Source organism: Aricia agestis, chromosome 17, assembly GCF_905147365.1.
Source record: "Aricia agestis chromosome 17, ilAriAges1.1, whole genome shotgun sequence".
In the NCBI taxonomy this organism is placed as follows: Eukaryota; Metazoa; Arthropoda; class Insecta; order Lepidoptera; family Lycaenidae; genus Aricia; species Aricia agestis.
This window is the reverse complement of record NC_056422.1, coordinates 11533918-11557679: the sequence shown is the minus strand read 5'-3', so window position 1 is coordinate 11557679 and position 23762 is coordinate 11533918. Positions and strand designations below refer to the sequence as shown.

General features: G+C 37.3%; 1 long non-coding RNA gene across 1 annotated transcript; it reads left to right on the top strand.

Annotated features, from left to right (window-relative positions):
* Positions 1 to 22072, top strand: LOC121735574. Its single transcript, XR_006036883.1, has 3 exons — positions 1 to 11; positions 3791 to 3796; positions 21771 to 22072. It is a non-coding gene; the product is annotated as an uncharacterized LOC121735574 (long non-coding RNA).
* The last annotated feature ends 1690 nt before the right edge of the window (positions 22073 to 23762 follow it).

Here is a 23762-nt window from a genome sequence, read left to right as displayed (position 1 = left end):
TCAGCGCTTACGTGAAAGCAGCAACAGCATCCTGCAAATGATATATGCAAGATTTGACTGTCCCATTCAAGATAAATGGATAAAAATCTTAATGGGACTAAAAATAGGATAGGTTTTGTCATAATTTTAATGTGAACCGTAAAATTAATAACATTTAAAGTGATGATTTGTACAATGTTCTGGTAATGTTTGGTAACGTAATGACTTAAAAAAATACTATGGATAACATCTGAAAATAAAATGATTATTATTATTATTATGTTTAAGCAACTTGACTTAAAAATTAAAGTTCACTCCCTATTTAAAGCTAACTAATTGCATATCCAAATTCCAACTACCTTTTTTCCAAAGAGTCAGATTCTTTACTGTAACTTAAACTATTTCCATACTAAATTCTGTGTAGTACATCAATATCTGTTTTTACCATAATTTTAGTGTGAAAAGGCAACAAAAATTTTAGCTAATAATGTTATAAAAGAGTAAAGACTATATATGTTAAATTATATTATACCTAAAACTTCGATACAACGCTCCCGCTCATGCCTTGTACGGGTGCCGAGATTATCTTAATGTATTTATATGCGGTCAAAGCTAATTTTCGGACAATCGGCCTGACGTGCGGGCCGGCAGGTGGGGTAACACCTCGTTACTCGGCCAACTCCGGCCAACTCCGCCATCTTGGGTGGCCGGAAAGTTAATGAGAGGTAATGTAAATAGCGATTTAGGTGGAAGTGCCTTGAAGGAATCTATCCATTTTTAACCCCCGACCAAAGAAGGGGTGTTAAACGTTTGACGTGTCTGTCTACTTGTCTGTCTGACAGTGTATGTTTGGGGCATCGTAGCGTCCAAACAAGTGCATCAATGTTAACCTAGTTCTCTTACTTGGAAATTGAGAGTGTTCTTATAGCATTTATCATTATCATTAGCACGCTCAGTGCTAGAAAATTTAGGTTTATCTATTTCATGGAAGGCTGAAAGCAACTTTCAGTGATTTGGTAGGTTGTATTCTGTTTTCTGACTCTTATAAAATTTAAATAAGGGTTGTTATTTTTCTTCATTTTACCATGGACGTAAAAAAAATACGGACGTAGCATTACACTATAAAGACGTGAAGCATGCAAGGTACGACAATTTCGTTTATTGTACACGTGACCGACACTCACACACGCAACTAGCTATTACAACCCGCTGTCATTGTACATTGAGTGACTGCACCAATGACACGCACACATCCTACACACGCGGCCATAGCTATGCTTCACTCGTGATTAGACTAGGTTACGTCCCTATTTTTTTTACATCCGTGCATTTAACACAACGTACCTATTGGAACCTTTTTGTCCCTACAGAACGATTTGACAGCAGTATTTCAAAAGTATTGGTCAAACTTCGATCCTTAACACTTCAAATGGAGTTCCATTTTCCCACCCTTTAACGAGCACAACTAAAACGAAGCTAATTTCAGCCTACCTTATCTTCAGTTTGTGGGGCCATTTGTCTTCGTCTACTGGTGATCATTTATGCTACAGCACACCCTACCCTTTCCTGTTGACACACGGGGTGATGTTCTGTCGAGCGGCTCGGTCTTGAAAAGAAAAAGTATAATTTCTTTTGTACACTAATAAAACACACTTTTCTTGCACTTTTTCCACTATATTTAGATATTATTATAACTTTTAACAAATAACACGACCGGTTTCGAAATTATTCATCATCAGGTGTAAGTTTAACGTCGGTATAGTGGAAAAAGTGCAAGAAAAGTGTGTTTTATTAGTGTACAACATGAATTTCCACCAAGAACCGACAGTACAATCAATTACATATATAATTTCTTTGCTCTGTTTTGCTGTGTTTCATAGGAAAAAAGTTATAAGCCTAATTTTAGTCTTTTGTCTTATACGTAAAGGTAAGGTTTTATACAGTCTACGTAAAAGGCCTCCATAATGTCGATAATGATAAGACAAGACTAATTAATCCCGTCGACCGACCCCAGGCCAACCGGACTAGACTCGTGCAGTCCCTGGTGTATGCGCGAGTCCAGTCGGACTAGCATGCAAACGAACGAGTCCGAACGTCACTGGAGGGTGATTGTGACAAAATGTTTGTTTGACAGTACATTTTATACGACTTTCGCGTAATGCATTGCTGTCGAAAGATACAATATAGTCAGCCAAACTCCTCACCCATACAGCCTCTCTGTATGTCCTTTAGCGAGCATTTTAGTATGCTCGGTGCAATTTCTTACCGTGTGTTTCATTCCCAAACATTCCTCACAACCCAACTCTATTCTGTGGCCACTAAAGACGGATTTCTCCTGACATGTGTGGTGGGAATGACTTACATCTTGGGAAGACACTCGCTCGGAAAAGTGTGCGATGACAACGCGCTTCTGTTCGAGTGAAATAAGTTTTTGATTTATTGTTCACAACTGTACAGGGAAATGATCGTGTGTTGGTTGGCCACTGAAAAACTTAAGTGATTGCGGTAAAGAAAACATTTTTGGAGTGAAAACTTCCTTAGCGGTTTTTTGGGTGGGTAAAAAATGGTACACTCGCGTTAGGACTTAGTACACGTGATTTGATCAAGTCGTAAAAGTACACTGCCGCCGTAAGAGAGGAAGTTATATCCCCCTAACTTTCTACTGCACCGAAAATGCATGCCTGCTGTTTTGTTTTAGCTTCTGTAGGTGGCACTCCTGGAGAGCAACAAGGGCTTTCTACTGATGGTTTAGGGGAAATTTTTGCATAAAACACACTAAAAGTGAATAAATTAATTTTGTATATTTAAGTAGCATATTACGCATTTTTGTTAATTTTCTCTATTATCATATACTGTATATTCAGTGAAATTCTTCGAAACGTGCACCACGATAAATACAACAATAGCTCTAACATTAAATATCAACCAGGACTAGACTAAAAGTAATATTGCAAATTGTTCTTTTATTCATAATTGTAAAAAGGCAAGAAACGCCAGGTGCAACACATTATACAAAGTTAAAAAGAAAACGTTTAAAACTGCACTTTTAATAATTAAAGTGGAAGACAAAGGCTATTGTGGCAGCCCTATTGTCTAAGATACCGAAACCTTTACACGTCGTGAAACTATTATAGATGTATTCTATGTAACTTTGTCGCGAGGAAGTTTTTTTATTCGGTTTTTAGGGCTGTAAATGAAAAGTTTTTTTAGTTGTTTCGTGGACGACCCTTTTGATCTAAAAATAATGTTAACAAGTAGCCAGTTTTTAGCATGAATCCAAATGTATAATGTTTTATCAGAGAAGTTGGTTCCATAGGCAGATAGCGGACCTAAGTAATTTGGTCGCGTTACGTCAAACCCATCCGACCGATCACAGCTAACATTGAATTGATATAAGCCGACCACATGACGTTGGTCCGTCAACTGCCTAGGAATCAATATCCTCGATGGTACATATAGACCCTTGGAAATAAATTTCAGTATGCATTTACTCCTACTTACTTAGAACAATAATATACAAAATTGGAAAATTCTGTTGTTTCACAAAGCCTTTACAGTCAATGCACACCCTTATAGGAAAAGATTTTGTTCTAATATTGAAGACTACTATTATAATATAGGAATCTAGTAATTTCAACGAATTTTGCAAATACATGTAAAGCAAATAAGCAATCTCCTTGAACAAAATCTAGTAATTGGAATGTAATTTCTGGGTGTTTCTCGCCAAACCCAGGAAAAGATAGTGTATCCTTATCAGATAAAGATAGCACACCATCCTTCCTGCTGATGATAATACACCATAAATCTTCAGGAGTCTGTAACTGATAGTTTAAATATTTGTCCCAGTTCCGCTGACCACCTGAAGTACAAAGGGTCGGACCCTTATCAACGTAAACTAAATTAAGCCAAGTTATTGTTGGCCGCTCGACCGTTGCAAATCTTAAAAACAAACCCTCCCACCTTAATTGAAGGGGTCTCCAATAATATATGCTTAAGACGCTGTAATAACTGTGTGATGGAAGCATAAAGCTTTTAACCGACTACCAAAAAAGTTCTATTCAGCTTGTAAATTTTGATTCGTCTTCCATTTAGACATAGTAATTTTTGAAGAATTCACGCATGTGATATTTGGATTCAAAAAATTTGTTCAGCTGTTTAAACTTTAAGCGTGAAGAGAGAACAGAAGATGATAGAAAGACAAACACTTTCGCATTTATAATATTAGATGGAGTAATGTCCAACAATACGTGGCAATATCACACCAGGGTCACACGCGGTGAGAACACGCGTGAGATCCCCAAAGAAGACTCTTTTAACTAAGCTAAGTATGTTCAGTCAGGCCGTAGACTGTCATTTCAGACGTTGTATTTAAGTCTCACCGATCTTACGAACTATAATTGCGCGATTCAGTACTACGCGCGCGCTGTTTGGCCTAGAAATATCATCTGGAATTAAAAGAAACAGAAAAAACCTTAGCTATGACGTTAAACAAAACAGTATGTAAACCGCAATTACGGATTCCGTGAAACAATGGAGTTAATCCATCAGCCGCTCCCGGCGTGGGCAGATAAGACGACCCGGCTTCTTGGTGCCACCCTGGTGAAGAGCAGATTAGGGGTAGAGACGACAAACTATTATACCTACTGTATGATACTATCTAGAGGAGTAACTACAAAAAAGTGGTTCGGGAGCTACGATGCTACCTAGTACGTACGGTCTACTAGTATTAGCCCCGGATTTATTATAATATAAATAGGTCGTTGTAGGCCACGCGCGGCTAAAGGCGACAGCGTCCATAGAGGAACTACAGATAAGGTACATGGGGCGGCGAAAATAAAGTAATCTACTCTTATTTAAAACTAGCTGTTACCCGCGACTTCGTCCGCGTCAACAAAATGTAAAATACATAGGTTAAAAATAAAAAAGTAAAAATATGTCCTCCTCCTTTTTGGAAGTCGGTTAAAAAGTAGCCTAAGTTACTCCTTATTACATCAGCTATCTGCCAATAAAAGTCCCGTCAAAATCGGTCCAGCCATTTCGGAGATTAGCCGGAACAAACAGACAGACATACAGACAGACAAAAATTCTAAAAATTGTCATTTTGATGTAAGTACCGTCTAAATATTCATATGCATGTAGTAAAAAACGCTTATTTTAATATTACAAACAGACACTCCAATTTTATTTATATGTATAGATATAGATTCGGCGCCGACTAGTAGGATAAACTTACAATTTTCTGATTTGCTCGAGGATCAAAAGTGGAACGAATAGAACGACAGATTTTTAGGGGACACAAATTGCAATAACCGGACCCATAGATTTCTCTATCTCACCGTTTATAAATCATGATAGTGGTCCAGCTAATCAAATAATAATAGTATTTTATAATATGTAGACGCTGAACACAAAATATTATAAAAAAATACTTAACTAAAAGCGTTTTGTACGGAACCCTTAGTAAAATGAAATTTTTACACTCACCTGTCACAATTCATTAGTAATTTTACAAATATGACTTGTGGGAACATTACTTCCTTCCTTTTTCCTATTTTATTTAAATCTCGTTTAACATTTCAAGTTACTCGTAGGCATCAACAAATATTTTCCCCTCTGCAAACTACTCCCTAACCACTGTCCATTCCTTAAGTCCACCCTTCTCAGCTCGTGACGTCCACCTGGTATATGAATATTAATTCGGCATATCTTGACCCCTCTGACGTATGTCTTAGAGAATAATTAATGATTTGGCGATTTGAATAATTCTTCATTTCACTTTGATCGCCAGTCCTAAGATGTCCTAAGAGTAATTATACTCATCATAGTATAACATAAAAGAGAGTATTACTTATAATATTTTATTTCGTACCAAGGAATTAAAATTTCAATCAAAGTTTATTAAAACATTATAATATTTTTATCAAAGTTTAACTGCCACGGAGAAGATGATTATTTAGCAGTAATTTAATCAAGAGTTTGACATAATAATATATTGTATTCAGTATATCAAAATCTTCATTAAATCAATGTTAATCATTAGGGCTAATCCGTACCAGAACCACACGACAACCACGACCACACCACATGGTTGGAAATATACGCGCCATATTTCGTATTGTAAATGAGCTACTGGGACTATTCATACGTATCAAATTTTGCAGTCGTTGTCGACCACTTGTGTGATACCGACCACATCGCAACCACAACGTTGCGTCGATGAAACGTCAGTGCGCGCACACCGCCCGCGCTCTTCCCTCCCTCCGTTTCATTGACTTTCGTACGTAACCACATCGCAACTACTGGCGACAACGCAACCACATCGATATTTTGTCGTTACCACAACGCAACTACAAAAAGCTGCAGCGACACCACTGCTTGACGGCATTTTGTCGTTGCGACGTGGAGTGGTTGTGGTACGTGTGGGTTGGCCCTTAAATGTCTCTGAGTGAGTGACCATTAGTCTCATCTTTCGACTGTTGAATAGTACCTACTAGTTTAATCCCCAAAACATAAGAAATAATATTATATTTGGCATCATTATAATTTTGTACCGGATGATCACATTTCTGCCTTTCCTAACAATGGCCAATTTTCACAATCCTAGGTAGCTTCCGATAATTGGGATGAAATCCCAAGATATATTTGGGAGTGACCACATTTCGGCCTTTCTCGGACAGTCCTAATGTATAACGCCGCCTCCATACCGCTCGTCCAAATATTATTTTAATTGATTACCCTCTAACTTATTGTAAGGCTGAATATACATGAGCGCATTGTAATTAAGTTGTAATTAAATCAGGGGTGTTTTGCTATAAACATGATTGATCTAAATGTCATAATGTCACTAAGCGAATTTATCGCTACGTGAAGACATAATAATAATAATATAATTATGCGTAAAGAAAAGACAAATAAGAAGAATTTAAAAAATTGTGGAATTGTGTACTTTTTGGAGTTGAGTTGAAAGGACACGAAAACTAATGGAAAATTCATAAGATGGTGTGAGGTTAGCTCTAGGGCTACCCTCACACCATCTTACGATATTTTCTAGAATAATATGCCCCTCCCTATTATTCTAGAATAATATCCCCCTCTTTCTACCGCGCGGCGGAAATTCATTTTACATAGTTAATTTAATAATAAGTAATGTTATTGTTTTTATTTTTTGTTAAAAATAATAATTTATATCTGCAGACTACATACAGGTAATATCGGATCGTAACTTACATATATTAGGTGAATTTAGCAACTATTAAAGCATCTTAACTTTTTTTAAAGTAGGTACTGCTTTTATCCAAATTAGATCAAAATGAAATTATACGGATCATTTTTAAACCTAAGTTTAGTTAATGAGGCCAACATTCGAACTACATAGGTGTATAATAAGCTGCTTTAACTATTACATCTCGTGCGTTCCCGCCCTTACAACTAGTCTGGCTCAAGTGACCGTCTCTAATTAGACGAACATCTAAATTGGCGGCGATTCTCATTTCGCGATTATTGGAAATTTATGTTCAAACTATTTCGAATTTCGCCTTTACGCTATTGTTCGAAACACTAATTATTTTGTTACTTCTAATAGTCGTTGGAAAAAGTGTCTACGGCCCTTTTTAATAAACCACTTTCATAGTTCAACTTAATACCAATCCTAGCTTGTCAGCCTTGAATTATAAATTTGACTTGAGAGACCGCACTTCTTTCTCCTTACGCTTCAGAGGCTGAGTCAAGATTAGGGAATTTTGATGTGCAAATTCTTCGAGTCTCAGGATAAGAAAAAAGATCTATCTAGATCTATCTAGATAAAGATCTAAGAAGAGTCTATATTCCGAAAAAATATTTGGATCCACCTCGATAAATGAATGGTGACGGGCCGAAAGGAACGGAACGGAAGGCCGGTATAAATAGTCAGTACTTAGCGACCCGGTCTCAAGACGCGGTTCGGCTCTATGATTGGTCCAAATCACAGAGCCTGAACCGTGTCTCGAGATCGAGATACATCTTAAGTGCTGACTATTTATACCAGCCCTAAGTCTCAGTCAACACTAGCAGTCTACAGTATCTTATGACAAATATAATATTATATTGATATGTATAGCATATCGCTCAATCCCAAATCACAAAAGCAATTCCAATTTTGAAATATATGTTGAAATTCCATTCACTTCCTGTGAAGTTTGAATATCCGTCCAAGTTGGACTTCCGGCGGAAACGGTCGTGCCAACATGGCCGCCTTTATCTAAGGAATTAGACGGTGATAGTTATTCAAATGTGGGGGTAGGCAGTAGGCTGACCTATTTAAAGTAAGTAATGGACTTCTATGGTTAATTTATTGACAATAGGTGTACTTTTTAGGGTTCCGTAGGTCTGTTTTTCGCATGAGAAAGCATGTTTTAGAGGCATTATATCGGTTTCATTCAAAGGTCCGCGAGTGTAACTAAGGAGTTATTAGCTTATAATAAGGCTAAATAAGGCCTATACGTATACGTTTAAAGTCGACTTAAATGTATTAGGTTACAAGAATCTTCGAAAACCACTGGTTTTTATGGAACAATAACGGGTTGCACTTCGGAAGTGCCGACACAAGTAAAGACAAAACCTACTGTTTTTTCCGCAGTAGACATAAATTTTTCCGGTGCGGTAAACAGCGGGGATATTACGCCTCGCTAATAATCTAGTCTACATCCATGTTGACGAATTTTAAATCAGCAGCCGTAGCATGGCTACAGTAGAAATACAATATATATAAATGAAAGTATAGACAAACAGCGGAGATAATTTGAAGGCGCCTTCCCGATCTTTATCGCGGCCGACAAAAATTCAATTTAAATGTTACTATTTATGACGACTATAGTCTACGTTATTAGAAACGTTCGTTAATATGACGTTAACGTTCGATTCGTCTTAATATGTCAATTCCATACATTTTGATCGGCGATTCTATAACGAAGCGAAAACGATAAAGTTTCGGCTAAATGGCCAGGTCACGAGTCCTGACGTAAGTTTCACACTTTTTACCCTTCCCAGCATGTGCACTACGTCGTTAAAGAAGTTTTCACTTAAAACTATATATTTGTTCAAATAAATAGGAACACAACATAAAAAAGTTAGAAAATGTTTTTTTTTTATGAAATAAGGGGGCAAACGAGCAAACGGGTCACCTGATGGAAAGCAACTTCCGTCGCCCATGGACACTCGCAGCATCAGAAGAGCTGCAAGTGCGTTGCCGACCTTTTAAGAGGGAATAGAGTAATAGGGGAGGGTAGGGAAGGGAAGGGAAGGGAATAGTTAAGGGTAGGGAAGGGAATAGGGTAGGGGTTAGGGGATTGGGCCTCCGGTAAACTCACTCACTCGTCGAAACACAGCGCAAGCGCTGTTTCACGCCGGTTTTCTGTGAGAACGTGGTATTTATCCGGTCGAGCCGGCCCATTCGTGCCGAAGCATGGCTCTCCCACGTATGTCGTTTTCTGTTCAAAATTTCTACGGATTCTTAGACCAATTTGGAAAAGTTTTCTAATACATATCTACAATGTAAGTGGAGTCCAAGAACGTTAAAATTGGACGCATATCGCATAATAGTGGCGGTCCATATGCGAGTATGGAAATTGTTCAAGATTGATATTACCATTCCCCAGACGATTCAAGACAATTAAGGGGTGTCCGAAATCCACCATATTTCAAGTTAAAGGTGTATAAAGCGGTTATATATAATTGTGGGGGTGGGAGTAGGGTGTGGGGTGGGATGGGGGTGGTCAGTGTTTGTGATTTGTAAATGGGCTCAGGCCTTAACCCTTCCTGAAGACGGGGATATATCACGCGCCTCAAACGATAACTTTGTTAGGAATTGTATGGAGCTGTTTTATCTCAAAATTTTAAATCTCCATGGGTATCGCGTAACCATATAGAGGTTTATTAGTATTTTATTCCAAAAAATATATAAAAAATTGTGCCCGATTTCAAATTTTAGAGGCAGCAATTTTGCATAATTATGCAACAATACAAAAAAAAACACGTTTCAAAAATTACGTCTGATTTAATAATATTATCAGACGTAATATTTGAAACGTGTTTCTTTTTTATTGGAAAGATCGTAGCCAGTTTACTTATAATAGTTATCACATTTTGTTTATCTTAAGCGTAATGCGGAGAAGTTAACCAGGCATCTCTATCTAAATTGAATGATTTAGAATTCAAACAAATTTTTAAACATACTAAATTTGTAGTCTCTCCTTTTGAAACTTAATACAAATATCTTTATTTCAGACTACTATTTATAATGGTGCATTGGTTAGTATAACAGACTTAAAAATTTAGGGTTAGTTAAGTATCAAAAAACATAACTTAAAATTAAATATTATCTAAAACTAAATCATGCACCCAATCTGAACCAAGTGCGGAAGTAACCTGGAGGTCTGCTGTTAAGTCTTTAATAAATAAATAAGAATTATTTGGCGGTCAAATACAACAACACAATTAGAATTTACACAATAATTTAACCGCTCCATACAAATCCACATACAAAGGAATGGCAGAACTGTCTGACGAGATATCTTAAGGGCAGGTTCTGTCCAGGGGCGAACAGAAACACATTACCCAGATCGGAGATTTACGGCCTGGACCTTCCTGCCAATGATTAAGTGGATCTGGATCCCACCGAAACCGTTTAATTAAACTAAATCAATTTATAACAATAAGCTTAAAGATAATGTGGCTTCGATCGAAAAAGTGACAGTCTTGCCTTAAGTTTGAGAAAACGTGACACTCTTGACTTTAACAATACAAGCACAAGAATAGTAAAATAGCACTTTACTTTTTCAATTTTCGAAATTTCTGTAAAAAAGTGTAATGTCCTTATACAAAGCTGTATAAAAATCATGTTTTCTATGAACAAAGGAACATAGTCTAAGATCCATACTGTAAAAGTACCACAAAAATCTCATAACCCACCCGTCATAGTCTAAGCGCGATCTGCAATAATTTGTTATTATATGAAGCAGGTTTAGTAGCGGTCGTTTCTCAGGCGATCGTGTCGGGCGTTTAGCATTAAATATATGTTTTACCACCTTATAAAGATTGCGTCTGAGATGCCCGGGGCATGCCGCACGAACCACGCAGAACGACAGTTCTTAGCCCTATAGGATAGGAGCTGAATTCATTTTGATAGTGTTAACTGGTTCGTGGCTAATTTAGTTTTGCAGTGAGTTTAGTGACGTTGTGAACTTTTTTGTAATAGGTTGTTAACGTCAGGACAGTATTTTATCGAAAATTTGGAAGGTGGAAGACCACCGGCGCAGCGTAATCCATAATAATATGAGAGATTCCCGTTCTTATTGTATTATCACGCTGCAAAAATAAATGTCGGCCAGTGCTGTTTAGTGTTCACTTCTGCCGACAGTTTTTATGTTCAAAGAATTTACTTATAACTTCAGTAAGGTTTGGAAAGAAATAGTAGAGTAAGATAATAATTATTATGATAAAACGTGTAGAATTTTATAATATCCGACATTTTATTACGATTATCAACAGTAAAAGTAGTGTCACTTCTTTAATTTTATTATGTTTAGAAGTGAAAAAATATATTTTGTGTCTCATTTAGTCGTTTGTATCTTGGCTCTTGAAAATAAGTTTTTTTTAAAAGTGTCTCATTTTTTCATTAATTGTATTTCGGCTCTTAATAACGAGTTTTTTGTGTAAGCTCCCTACTTATGTTTATTTTATATTATATTATATATTATGTTTATTAAAATACTATAAAATATTTTTCTCCTCCACCTCCTAGACTATTTACTCGTGCACACACCAGTAAATAAGTGCATGCGCTTAGCCCGACATGTGTGCCGCGATAGGCCGAGCGGTCCGTGACTGCCGGAGTGTTTATTAAGGACAACACTTGCGGAGAATTCAAATAGAGGTGACAGGCCAGGCGAGAAACGTTTACTATGATAAATTTAGAATAGGGCCTTAAATGGAACTAATTCTTCGACGCGAGCAACATTTGCATATCAAAATGTTGCCAGTATTTAAGTATTATAGACAAAATATGCTCCTAACCTTTGATTATAGAACTACAATGAAATTGTTGTTAGAGCTACTTTTAATCGTCACCTCCTCACGGGTAAGCCCAAGCTTTTATGAATTAATATAAGTTATTGGATGACGTTTACCAAAATTTGAGAAGTATGCCGATTGAAATGGAGATTAGTGACAAACACCTCGCCACTATTAAATAATGAAGTAAATAAAAACAGATCAATCATAGTTTTGAAATATAAGCTTTTTAAATATCCACTTGTAACATTTCATGTAAAAAACGAAATCGGCAAAATGTCCAAAATAGATATATTTTATCGTTTTCTTACCTACATAGATGAGAAAATGACACAACGATTTTCCCAAACTCCCATTAATGCCCCAAAACTATGAGCCTTAATTCTCTAATTCATTATTAGAAATTTAACCTTGGACAACAAATTATGAAAATGCTCAACATACGAGTCGTGCAAAAGCGCAAACTTCGCGTGTGCATCCCTCACTTAACACTTTATTGTACAATCAGATATTTGTTTTAAATTATGGTAATAAAATGTCTGCGCGAGTCACGCGCGGGATCCAGATCGGGATTGCGGGATTGCGGAATGGCGGGATGGGATATTATAATGACGAGTATACCTCATGTTATGGTTTCGGGATTATGGTTTAGAGATGATCAAACGTGTAGGTGGAGTTGTTCCAAGTTTTTAGGTTGATGAATGGACCTTTATGTTTAAGACGTGTTGGTTGAGCCGAAATTCGTTCGAAAAAAAACGCACCGAATACATACTATTTTTGCGAAAACTATTTGGTGACTTTTTCCGGGACTAAATCAATACTAATAAATGTGAAAGTGTGTGTATCTGTTACCTCTTCACTTGTAATGTCACGTCTTGTAAGTGACACAAATTGCTAACATCCACACGAAATGTAACTAACAATAATAATAATTGTCTATCATCCTGAATTAGTTCTTCTAAGCCTCTACATCTAATTTCTTTCCCAAAACTTGGACAAAATGTTTCAATTTCGTATAGTGACACATTACCACGAAAAGTGCAATTAAGTAGTCAAGTTTTTGGACAAATTGAGTTAAGATCATGTTCGTTATCACAAATATTGTGAGTTCTAAGCCTCTACATCTAATTTCTATTACTCCAAAACTTGTACAAAATGTACAATATGGTATGGAGACGCATAGTCGAGGCGGGAAATGCGCTGCGATAAGCCGATCCAGCGGACTTTGCGATGTCTGTCCGCGCGTCTCCGGCCGCGTTGAGACTATGTGGATACGACTGGGTGTTCATTTCACGGTTTTGGTGACGGTGAACAGTTTGGTTCCGGCGCGGTGGCTACGTGTGAGACCGAATAACCTCGCGTTTCCGGCCGGCCATGTGGATCTATGTGTTTCGGTGACGGTGACCGGTTTCTTTCCGACGTGTGAGATATTTTTAAGAGAGCAAAGAAAGACTCATGCGTCGTGTAGAAACTAAGCGTATACGACAGGGTGTCTTAAAATGGTTTCGGTGCCTGTGGCCGGTTGTATGAAATCAGGAGCACCCCATGGGCTGTTTACTATTTTAGCGCCTAAGTTCTAGTGTTTACGTGTTACCCCAATGGGTGACCGATACGACTATAAAAAAGGCACAGGATTGACGCCTTTTTGATACTTGCGCATGGATCTTCTGGATTCTATGTTGACACACAATTTTTGTTTCCTACGTGGAAGGCTACTAGCTTTCCTAAGCTCTAAGATAGTAGATACTGGATGTTCCAGTATCTACTATCTTAGAGCTTAGCTCTTGATGATGAAAGCAATGCGATTAACTGTGTAAGCTTTCGTGGGCTGTTTTGTAAGATATTATTATTTATTAGATAGTTAATGTAATCAGCTATATTTTTATTAAAAGTTAACGTAAACAGTGTTTCAACTATAAACTAGCTAGCTCCGTGACAAATCAGCGTGTTGCCAAAAAAAATGCAATTTATTGCTGTTTTCCAATAAATTCTCATCTCTGACCGTATCCACACAAATCGAACCATCATCTATAAGCAAATCAGAGCTAGGCGCATTGTTGCAGTGATTTCGCAGCAGACATCTCCAAACTAACTCCGCCACGTATTAATATATTCTATTCCGATTCTAACTCGATGTATCGATTATTGGGAGATTAGCGAGTTTCGTATCGGAATCGGACATATTAAAGTTTGAATTGGAATCGAGAATTGTTATGCACGAATGTGTTGTGAAATCCATAGTAATAAGTCTAAAGTTTCTGTATGTATGTTGTACTTAGTTGCTGAAAGGATTTAGGTGGACAAAGATGCTTTGAGTTGAGAAAGAAGCGTAGTCTTTATTGCTGATGTATCTTTAGATGGATAAAGATGCTTTGAATTGAGAAAGAAGCATAGGTTGGTCTTTATTGCTTCTGTATAAAAAAAATAATAATAAGACAATTGGAAAAAACTGTAAGGACAAAGACTTTATGGAAGGTGTTACAGTCATCGATCAGAGAAAAGTACAAATTAAATAACAGTTTTAAAAAAAGAAGTAAAAAAAACACGTTTTTTTTTAATTTTTAATTTTTATATTGCATTGTCACATGCGGACTATCGCCCGCACAAGGATGTAAGTTGCCCACAATCACAAACACAAACGCATATGGGCTATAGATACTTATGTTTTTCCTGGACAACACGTTCGTTTCCAGGAGCATGTTACCCGCATGCGGACCAATCCGCGCGAAATAAGTCTTGTAGGCTGTAGCTTGCTTCGTTATTTGGAACGATGATGATGCCAGACAAGTCGGTAACAACAAAGGTAACATGGGAGCATACTTCACCTATAATACTGTCATCTCTTGGGTCATAGGTCCTGTACCATGTTGTCCCAGATTGAACCCGTATAAATCTATGACAGACCATTTTGTACTATCGACATTTCGGTACGCCCCCCGAAAATATCCCTTACGCCCCCGTGATACGATCTAAATTGGCTCACAACATTAATTTCTATGTAATTGATACAATTGAAATTTTCTCGCAGTGTATCGTATGAATGCGTTTTGATTTGTGTTCGTAGCTCTTATGTGTGGGGAGTAAGGGTGGTTTTCGCATGTGTTGTAGATAATTGGTATATTTTAGAGCAGGTTTTATCTAAATCGGCTAATCGTCGTGTGGGGGCCGATTGCAATATGAATATGGATATGTCGCATACAGATATAGAAGTCGGATGTTGATTAAAGTGCCTAGTATTAGAGCAGTTACTGTAACCAATAACCCTGTACACAGTTATTTATTTATTTGTTCAGTTAAGTATTGGAACCAGAATATTATAGAAGAAAGATAGAGCTGTACAACCCACCAACAAACAACGCAATGTCACACTCACACACTTGTAAAGAGACTACGCCTAACTTTACGAGACAATCTATCATTGTGTGTGATTTCTTCTGTATGTAGTTGGTAGCTATACAATACACAAGCATGTCGGCCCTTTCTTATAAAATGAGGGGGCAAACGATCAAACGGGTCACCTGATGAAAAGCAACTACCGTCGCCCATGGATACTCGCAACATCAGAAGATTGACGTTTTAATAAGGGTTTTAGATTAACAAAGTTATGTCAGGTTATTTTTTTTAGGAGTGGAGTATGGCCATATTCTTTACACACGTTAAGTTACGTTCATAATATTGAATGGTTGTAGAACATTGTAATTAATTAAAAATTGTGTGAAACAGATCTTTAAAACAGTTACAAAATATTCCTAGACATTATTAATTTTGTCTTATGAATGCTCGTAGCATTCATAATTTCATATATCATATGTCACAATAGACTAAACATGATACGCCCACTGTATGACATACATACTATATGTGAGGCATGTAACATAGTGCAATACGATAGACCAGTAACATTTCGATCTTATTATTATAGCCATAAGGTTCTAGATTTGAAATATTTCCACATATACACACACATGTATAAAAAAATCAACACTATACTCTTATCAGGGCGTAGTTTGCCGCTACTGGTCACCTATCTCATGTATGTCAAGGGTTTTAGACACACCTTCTAAGTTCTAGTCTAGATTTTAGAATCTAGATTGCGAACCAGTTATAAGCTATTAATTTAGACTGTTCTACGTTGTTCTAGCCACTCAATGTATTTGAGAAGGGAATTAATTCTTGAAATACAACATTGCTAAATTTATTATTATTTTTCCACATTATTTTCAGTGACAGTGGCGGATATCATAGAAATCAATGCAGTAGGACTCTGGAGTGATTTTATAGTGCTCAAGTGTATGCGCAATACGCGAGAGCACTCTTTCTTCCATTACTCTCGTGAGTCATAGAGATTTTACGTGTCCATCCAACGCATGGACCATTTTTTATTTCATTTTATAGTGCCCAAGTCTACGTATATACACAAGAGCTGTTTTTTTAAGGCTTAAATCCACCAAGTAGAGGGGCAAGATCAAATTGGCCGAAAGCACCGAGTGCTTGACCGAGTCCACTGTCTCGCCCTTCTACCCGGTAGGTGTAATCAAGCTATTACTCACAACCTACTACTCAGTGGGACGGATGACTGACAGGACTGTCGACAGATCCGACGCAGGACTTGTACAATGTCATCCAACGCATGGATCCTCTTACTCAGCCAACCAATCTGCAATGTCCCAACTCTCAGCCAAACTTAGAAACTTTCAACGCGGAAATCGAACCCACAACCTCCGTCAAGAGCCTTTAAACCACTGGACCACGGAGGCGTTAGTTGTGTAATTCGTCAGGTTAAAAAGTGACCGTTTAATAAGGCCAGTGGCCAGAGATAAGTGTCGTGACATCGACCCGATGCAAATCCGCCACTACGCTACGCAACCGTTATGCAGGGGTGCCCAACCTTCTTTATTCTTTATGTACATGATTTTAAAACTAGCATAAATTAGACAACACAGTGGAAAAGTAAGTAAGTTTGCCAGAAGCCTACGACAAGATATTAAGAAATGTAGAATTACAGATAGATAGTACACAAGAGATTTTTTTTTATGATATAAGGGGGCAAACGAGCAAACGTGTCACCTGATGAAAAGCAACTTCCGTCGCCCATGGACACTCGCAGCATCAGAAGAGCTGCAGGTGCGTTGCCGGCCTTTTAAGAAGGCATAGGGTAATAGGGGAGGATAGGGAAGGGAAAAGGGGAGGGTAGGGAAGGAAATAGGAGAGGGCAGTGAAGGGAAAAGGGTAGGGGATTGGGCTTCCGGTAAACTCACTCACTCGGCGAATCACAGTGCAAGCGCTGTTTCACGCCGGTTTTCTGTGAGCCCGTGGTATTTCTCCGGTCGAGCTGGCCCATTCATGCCGAAGCATGGCTCTCTAAGGTCAAAAAAAAAAAGAATAATGAACACTTCATAAAACTCTACTATAGATATGGACAAAAATGTATATAATTACAAGATAGGATTATCTCAGAAGAAATGCGAATGTTTCACTTAGCGGTTCAGTTGAAAACCGGTGTAAAGTATTAGACAATAGACATACGTCATGACATGACTCATGACCTAAGCCGAACTGGGACTTTTTAGTCACAATTTATTTATTATTATATAACTTGTTTGCTCTGTGTTGTTGATATTATTATAGTTGTGTCATATGTGTACTGTGTATTGAGATCAAAATATATTTTTTTATTTCTTTCTTTTTTTTCAGGGATTTAAAGTACTTATCTCTAAATTTCAGCAAAATCGGTTCAGCGTTTTGAGCGTGAAAAGGCAGTCAGATACACAGACACACTTTCGCATTTATAATATTATTAGTATGGATTTCGTAATAAAATAATCCCACGTCCTGGTATTTACTTTCAGGTCATCCAACGATTTCCCATTAAAGGTTGAGCACCCCTGACCGATTAGTTGAACCACGATAAAAACGTAATTATACACACGAATGCGCATGATTCACGAAATATTTAAATATTGTACACATTCGCTACGCTGGACAATATCCCACAATACAAAATCAACTCTATCTCAACCAGACAAAGCTGATAATCCAACTGCGGATAGCTTATAAAACTGTAAAGAAACAACAAATCATGCTAATCACGTGCAAGGTAATTTTAACCTTACTGGAGTAACATAGGGTTGAAAATATGTTTTGTAAATTGTGATGCTTTATAGGAAAAGTGATGTACGCCGTGGGAAACATGGAGGCAGCGTGAACGATACAGCGATAGAAAAGAGTAATTGTAACAGTGGAAATGCCAAAGTTTTGCCATAAGCCACATGCTTGTGAAGTTGGCCACCATGATTGTGAACTGTGATGCTCTGACAGACACTATCTTTGTCCACACTGTGCCTTTTTCTGTTCGTCGGGGGCATGCGTTATAGGGCAGTCAACAGTGAACGTGAGGCATGCCCGCGACGCATGATCTCTGACCATATCCAAAACTTTCGCTTTGTTATTAAAAATGACAGAACTTGGGTTGCGTTCGTTGACGAATTATTGAATGCGCCAAAACGAAAGTGAATGAAATAAGATGACGAAAATTGAAGACGAAAGCGCATAGTATGGACATAGCTGTTCAATGATGGACAAATACAGACGATCGTGATAATAATATTCGTCTACGATCGACGTCGTTGATGTTATAGGAAGTTCCTTAATTTTATCCGATATGGGCTAACGTAAAGGCTTCTAAACGTTATTATAAACTCTTTACTTAAAGCAACCTCAGCTCTCCGCAGCAACTTTTGGTCCTCGAAGCAGCCTTAGGTTACCGAAGCAACCTTTAAGCCACCTATTGCCCAATCTTTACTCACATACATTACATCTTTGTAATCCACCATAATTATTATGAGGGGCTAGCGAGAACAAGATGAAGTGAGAAGATTATGAGTTGTGACAAAATATTTAAATAGTTACTTACTTAATTTGACGTGTTCAGTAGGTATTCATTCTAGACCGCCCACAAAGTCGTTGAAGTAGCAAAATCCACAAGATTGTCTCGTATAAAAAACAACAGATCGGGATTGTCGACAGAAAATATAACATAACCAAATAAACCCTCTCTTCCCTTCCCTCAATCAGGAACATTTGATATGGCTCATCGCAAAACGCCTCTCAAGAAGTTTTTACTTGAGAATAAGATCAAAGACATCAGGGGCGTCTTTCCCTTAGGTGCAACGTGTGCGGTGCACACGGGCGCCGCAGTCCCAGGGGCGCCGAGCGCCACGGCCCACTTTTTATTGACCAACGTAAAAAGAACTCCAGTTTGCAAACATTTTTGTGTAATATCCAAAGCGCTTCTTATATTTGTAGAATTACAGCAAAGCAAGGCGCGCCATGTGCGGCTCAGCTATAAATATTATAATCTTTATTTTTCAACGTGAAATGAACCTTAAAACACATAAATGAAGATTATATTATTTGGTGTAATAGTGAGTGTCCTATCGCTAGTTTTTTCAAAATAGGTAGTGGGAGGATTTGAATTTAGATATAAAAAAGCACAGTGTTCTAATTTAGAAAACAAACTGTGCCATGCTGGCTCTTCGGATGTAGAGAAGTTAGAGTTCTTCAATGAAATCGAATTAATACCGATGTTGTGATGATGTGATGTAGAACATGAAATTTAAGTTCAGTCAAGACTGAAGAGTACAATATCATGGTCAAAACCAAAAAAAACTTCAATCTACAAACAAATAACAATAGAGTTTGTAATCTATTTTATATTGGAGAAATTTGACAGTACTTATGTGGTAACTTGATGTGCTGGTATAGTTTGTCTGGTGGAACGAAAGAAGCCACCGCTTAGAGTCCTCACCCTTAAGCGGCCGGACAAACTGTACTTTTACTTTGTACCCATTTCATTTTGACCGCGCGCGCTTGTTAGGGGGCGCTAGGGTAATGTTTGCACACGGGCGCCTCATGGGCTAGAGACGGCACTGAAAGACATAACACACTCGAGACCATGCTCACCATGAGGTAGCTCAGGCAATCTAGATATCCCGAGATCTAGGCAGTGATAACTTTACCAATTAAAGTTTCATTAAAATCGGTACAGTCATCGTGTTAATCAAAACAATGCGATAACTATTGATGTATTGACAACTGAACAATGCACGTCAAGTGGCGCTGATGATGATCAGATATGTCGGGCTAACGAGATTACTGTACCGACTGTACAAAGGGGGTTATGTTCTTGATTTATTTTTATAAAATAAGGGGGCAAACGAGCAAACGGGTCACCTGACGGGTAGCAACTACCGTGCAGGTGTGTTGCCTGCGGAGGGAATACGCTCTCTTCTTGAAGGTTTGCAGTTCGTATTGATCCGGAAATACTGCTGGTGACAGTCCGTTGTGAATGATTCAGTTATCTGCATTTTTTAAAAGGGCGTTGGCCCACCACACATTCCCACCACTGTATCTCCTGTGTCGCCAGGATCGACAGCGGTATCCAACCACGAAAACCTTTGATATGATTTCAGGGAGCCCGAGGGACACATTGCTCAAACTGTCTTGGGATCCGCAAAGGAATTAATCAGAAGAAAATAGGACTCAGAAGAATCAGAAAGTTATCTGCATTTGTAAGATTATGTTTTGGTTCTTCTCGCCGTTCAGCATCGTTTACAATGGTGACACCTGATGGGACGAATCCAGACAGCCATGGCAGGCTTAGGAAAGCCATTTTTCTAAGTCTGCCATGAATGGCTGGATTGGATGCTTCCTACTTTTAAAAGAAGATAGTGGTATCTTCTTTTAAAAGTTTTATTTATTTATTATAAAAAAAACATAACAGTGTTTATGTAACATTCCTGACCATATTTAAATATTCAATGCGATATCCCTAGACTTTTTTAATGTGTGTATGAAACATAATATTTTTTGAAAGTTATAACTAGGTATCACAGTTCTTGAGATACAACCTGGTGACAGACTGACGGATCATCGACTACGAAGTAATTGTACTTATCCCGTTTTTTTTAAATAATTTATTTAGTTACGGTAACAGATATTATAGTAGGGGTGATATGTTTTTGGGTAAGTAAATATAATTAAAATATTTTCATTATTTTTCTTTACTCAATAGTTGAGACGTGTATTGCAGCGCCATCTAGTATCAAATAGCAGAAGCAATTTACTACGACGTATTGATATTTCACGTCCTTAGGTTCCTTTAAAAATTGAAAACATAATAAGTACCTATTTTATTATTGTTAAGTAATAAAAATAAGTATGTTTCAAATAAATAAGCCAAAAGCCTTGAAAACAAAAGTTTTTGTTTAACAGAAATTTAATACTTAGGGTGGGTTGCACCAACTTACTGTAACTATAACTTTAACTTTAACCATAACAAAATGTCAAATAAACTGTCAAATCCCTAGTAAAAGTCCATAATGGACGCTATATTTGACGATAACCTTAACCCTAACTATAACCACCCTCTGGTGCAACCCACCCTTAGTTGAGGTTTAGGCGAATTCTAAAAGAGGCACTACTAAAGAGCAAGAAATATTTTATACTTTTCAGTTCTTTTAGCAATAAATAATGTTATTGTTTTCACTGGGAAGTCAATTTCAATTTTTTTTTTAAATTTATTAATTTATGGTAGTATTATTATACTACCATAAACTTATAATATTATAAGTTTATGAATACTACCAGTATATTATAAGTTTATGAATGCTACAGTCTACAACCAGCTGCTGTCCTGTGCCTGTACTCAACTCAGACTTAACTGAACATAAATTAGTCATCTCAAGCTCGATTAACCGATTCGTGGCCACTGCCGTGCCCAGCGCGTCATTTAAAAAGATTCAGTGAGGCCGATGACGCGCCAGGCGCGGCATACAAGGATTGTTAAAAAACACGTTAAAACTAATTCATTATACTGTAATTACAATTCCTTAGTCTGAATGTGCATAAAACACAACCAGTGGCCAATGCCGCACGTGGGGCGTCATCGTTCAGCAGGGCCGGTGACGCTTATGGCGCGTCATCGAACAAACTGCTTGGCCTGTGGTAAGAAGTCGTGAAAATGAAGGTGGCAACGAATCGGTTAAAATTGCAACTTGAAACTAATTTTTTAACCGACTTCAAAAAAAGGATTTATCAATTCGACGCGTATGTATGTAATATTTACAGAACTGTTCAGTTTTTGTATAATGTTAATTGCGGCTTCTGAACAAATGTGCCAAATTTCAAAAGTGTATGTATGTATGTTTTTAAGTTTGTGCACGCATATCTCCGGAACTACTAGTCCGATTTAAGTGATTCTTTTTTTGTTGAACTAGGTATTGTTCAACTTAGGAAATACTGCAAGTTTCATCAAAATCGGTTTAGTAATTTTGGAGATAGGGAATTTTAATTCTTAATTACGTACAATTTGAAGTCGGTTTTATCTTTTTAAAATACTACTTATTATTGTGGCAAAGTTGTGACTGAATTGGAACTGAATTTGGACTGAGTTGCGACTGAATTGCGACTGATTTGGAACAGAATGGCGGCTATGGCATATGATGTTAAGAATTTTACACTTCCACAACCACAGTTTTTAAACCAAAAGTAGGCCTGTTTTAAGATTTCAAGAAGACAAAGGAAATAATAGCTCTATAGTTTATTTCTTAGTATTCAGAAGAATATACAGAACTTATTTTATGGTTCCGCTAGCACGTATTTTAAATTCCTTTTATGCAAACGTATGAGGCAACATTTTATTTATTTGTGCTCCGAATGAATTTACATCACCCTGTAGATCGGTGTTTTCTTAGCATTAGCGGAGGCGCCTTAAATCGTGAATATAATGTAGGGCTGCCAAAAATATTTATTTAAATTATTTTAAATTATTATTTTGGTGCATATTCTATACTTTTTAATTTATATTTTATTATTTGTTGATACAAATTTTATAGATTTAAATAATGTATCCGTCGGTAATCCTGGAAAAATGTGGTTTTAATCGTTAATAGAATTTTGATGAAATTTGGTATAGACACCTTATCCTATGGACTTGTGACCTATCCTGAGTCTGACAGAAACTATCAAAATATGTCCTTTCTTAATGTGAATATCTATTAGAGGTACCTACTAAGATTATGTATTTACTTCTGGATTTCTGTTTTAAGCTTTTTAATTTTAATAAGCTGTATACCGGATGCTCCAGTGATTGCCATTTCACGGCGATTACACGAAAGTGGTCCCACCTCGGGCAATAGGTTCACTTTGATCACATAATATAATGGCCGGTGTACATCGTTCAAATCCAGTAATTCAATCCAGCGCTACTGGAAAAATGTAAACGGCCACTGGAGTGGAGCACTATGCATTCCAGTAACCGTTTACATTCAGATTGAATAAATGGATTGGAATATTGTAAATGAATATGATTTAAATGAATATGGAAAACAGAACTAACGCTGCCACAGTTATGTATCACTCGATACTGTGAACGTAAGATGAAAATAAATCTAATAAAAATCTGCATGCGTTTTAAGCATACCTATTTATTATTTTGTTTTGCTTTGTATAATATAATTATATTTTATTTCGATTTTACTAAGCAAATAGACGACTTCTTACCCAGACATTTATTGTTTGTTTACGAGATAAACGCACAGTTTAAATTTTAAAATATGTAAACACATTTTAAATTTAAACTCGCAAGTGACAGCCCTAACGAAATTTTGCCACTTATTCCGCGTCGCCTCGCCCCACGATACACTGTATGTTATAATTTTTGCCTTCCCCAAATACAT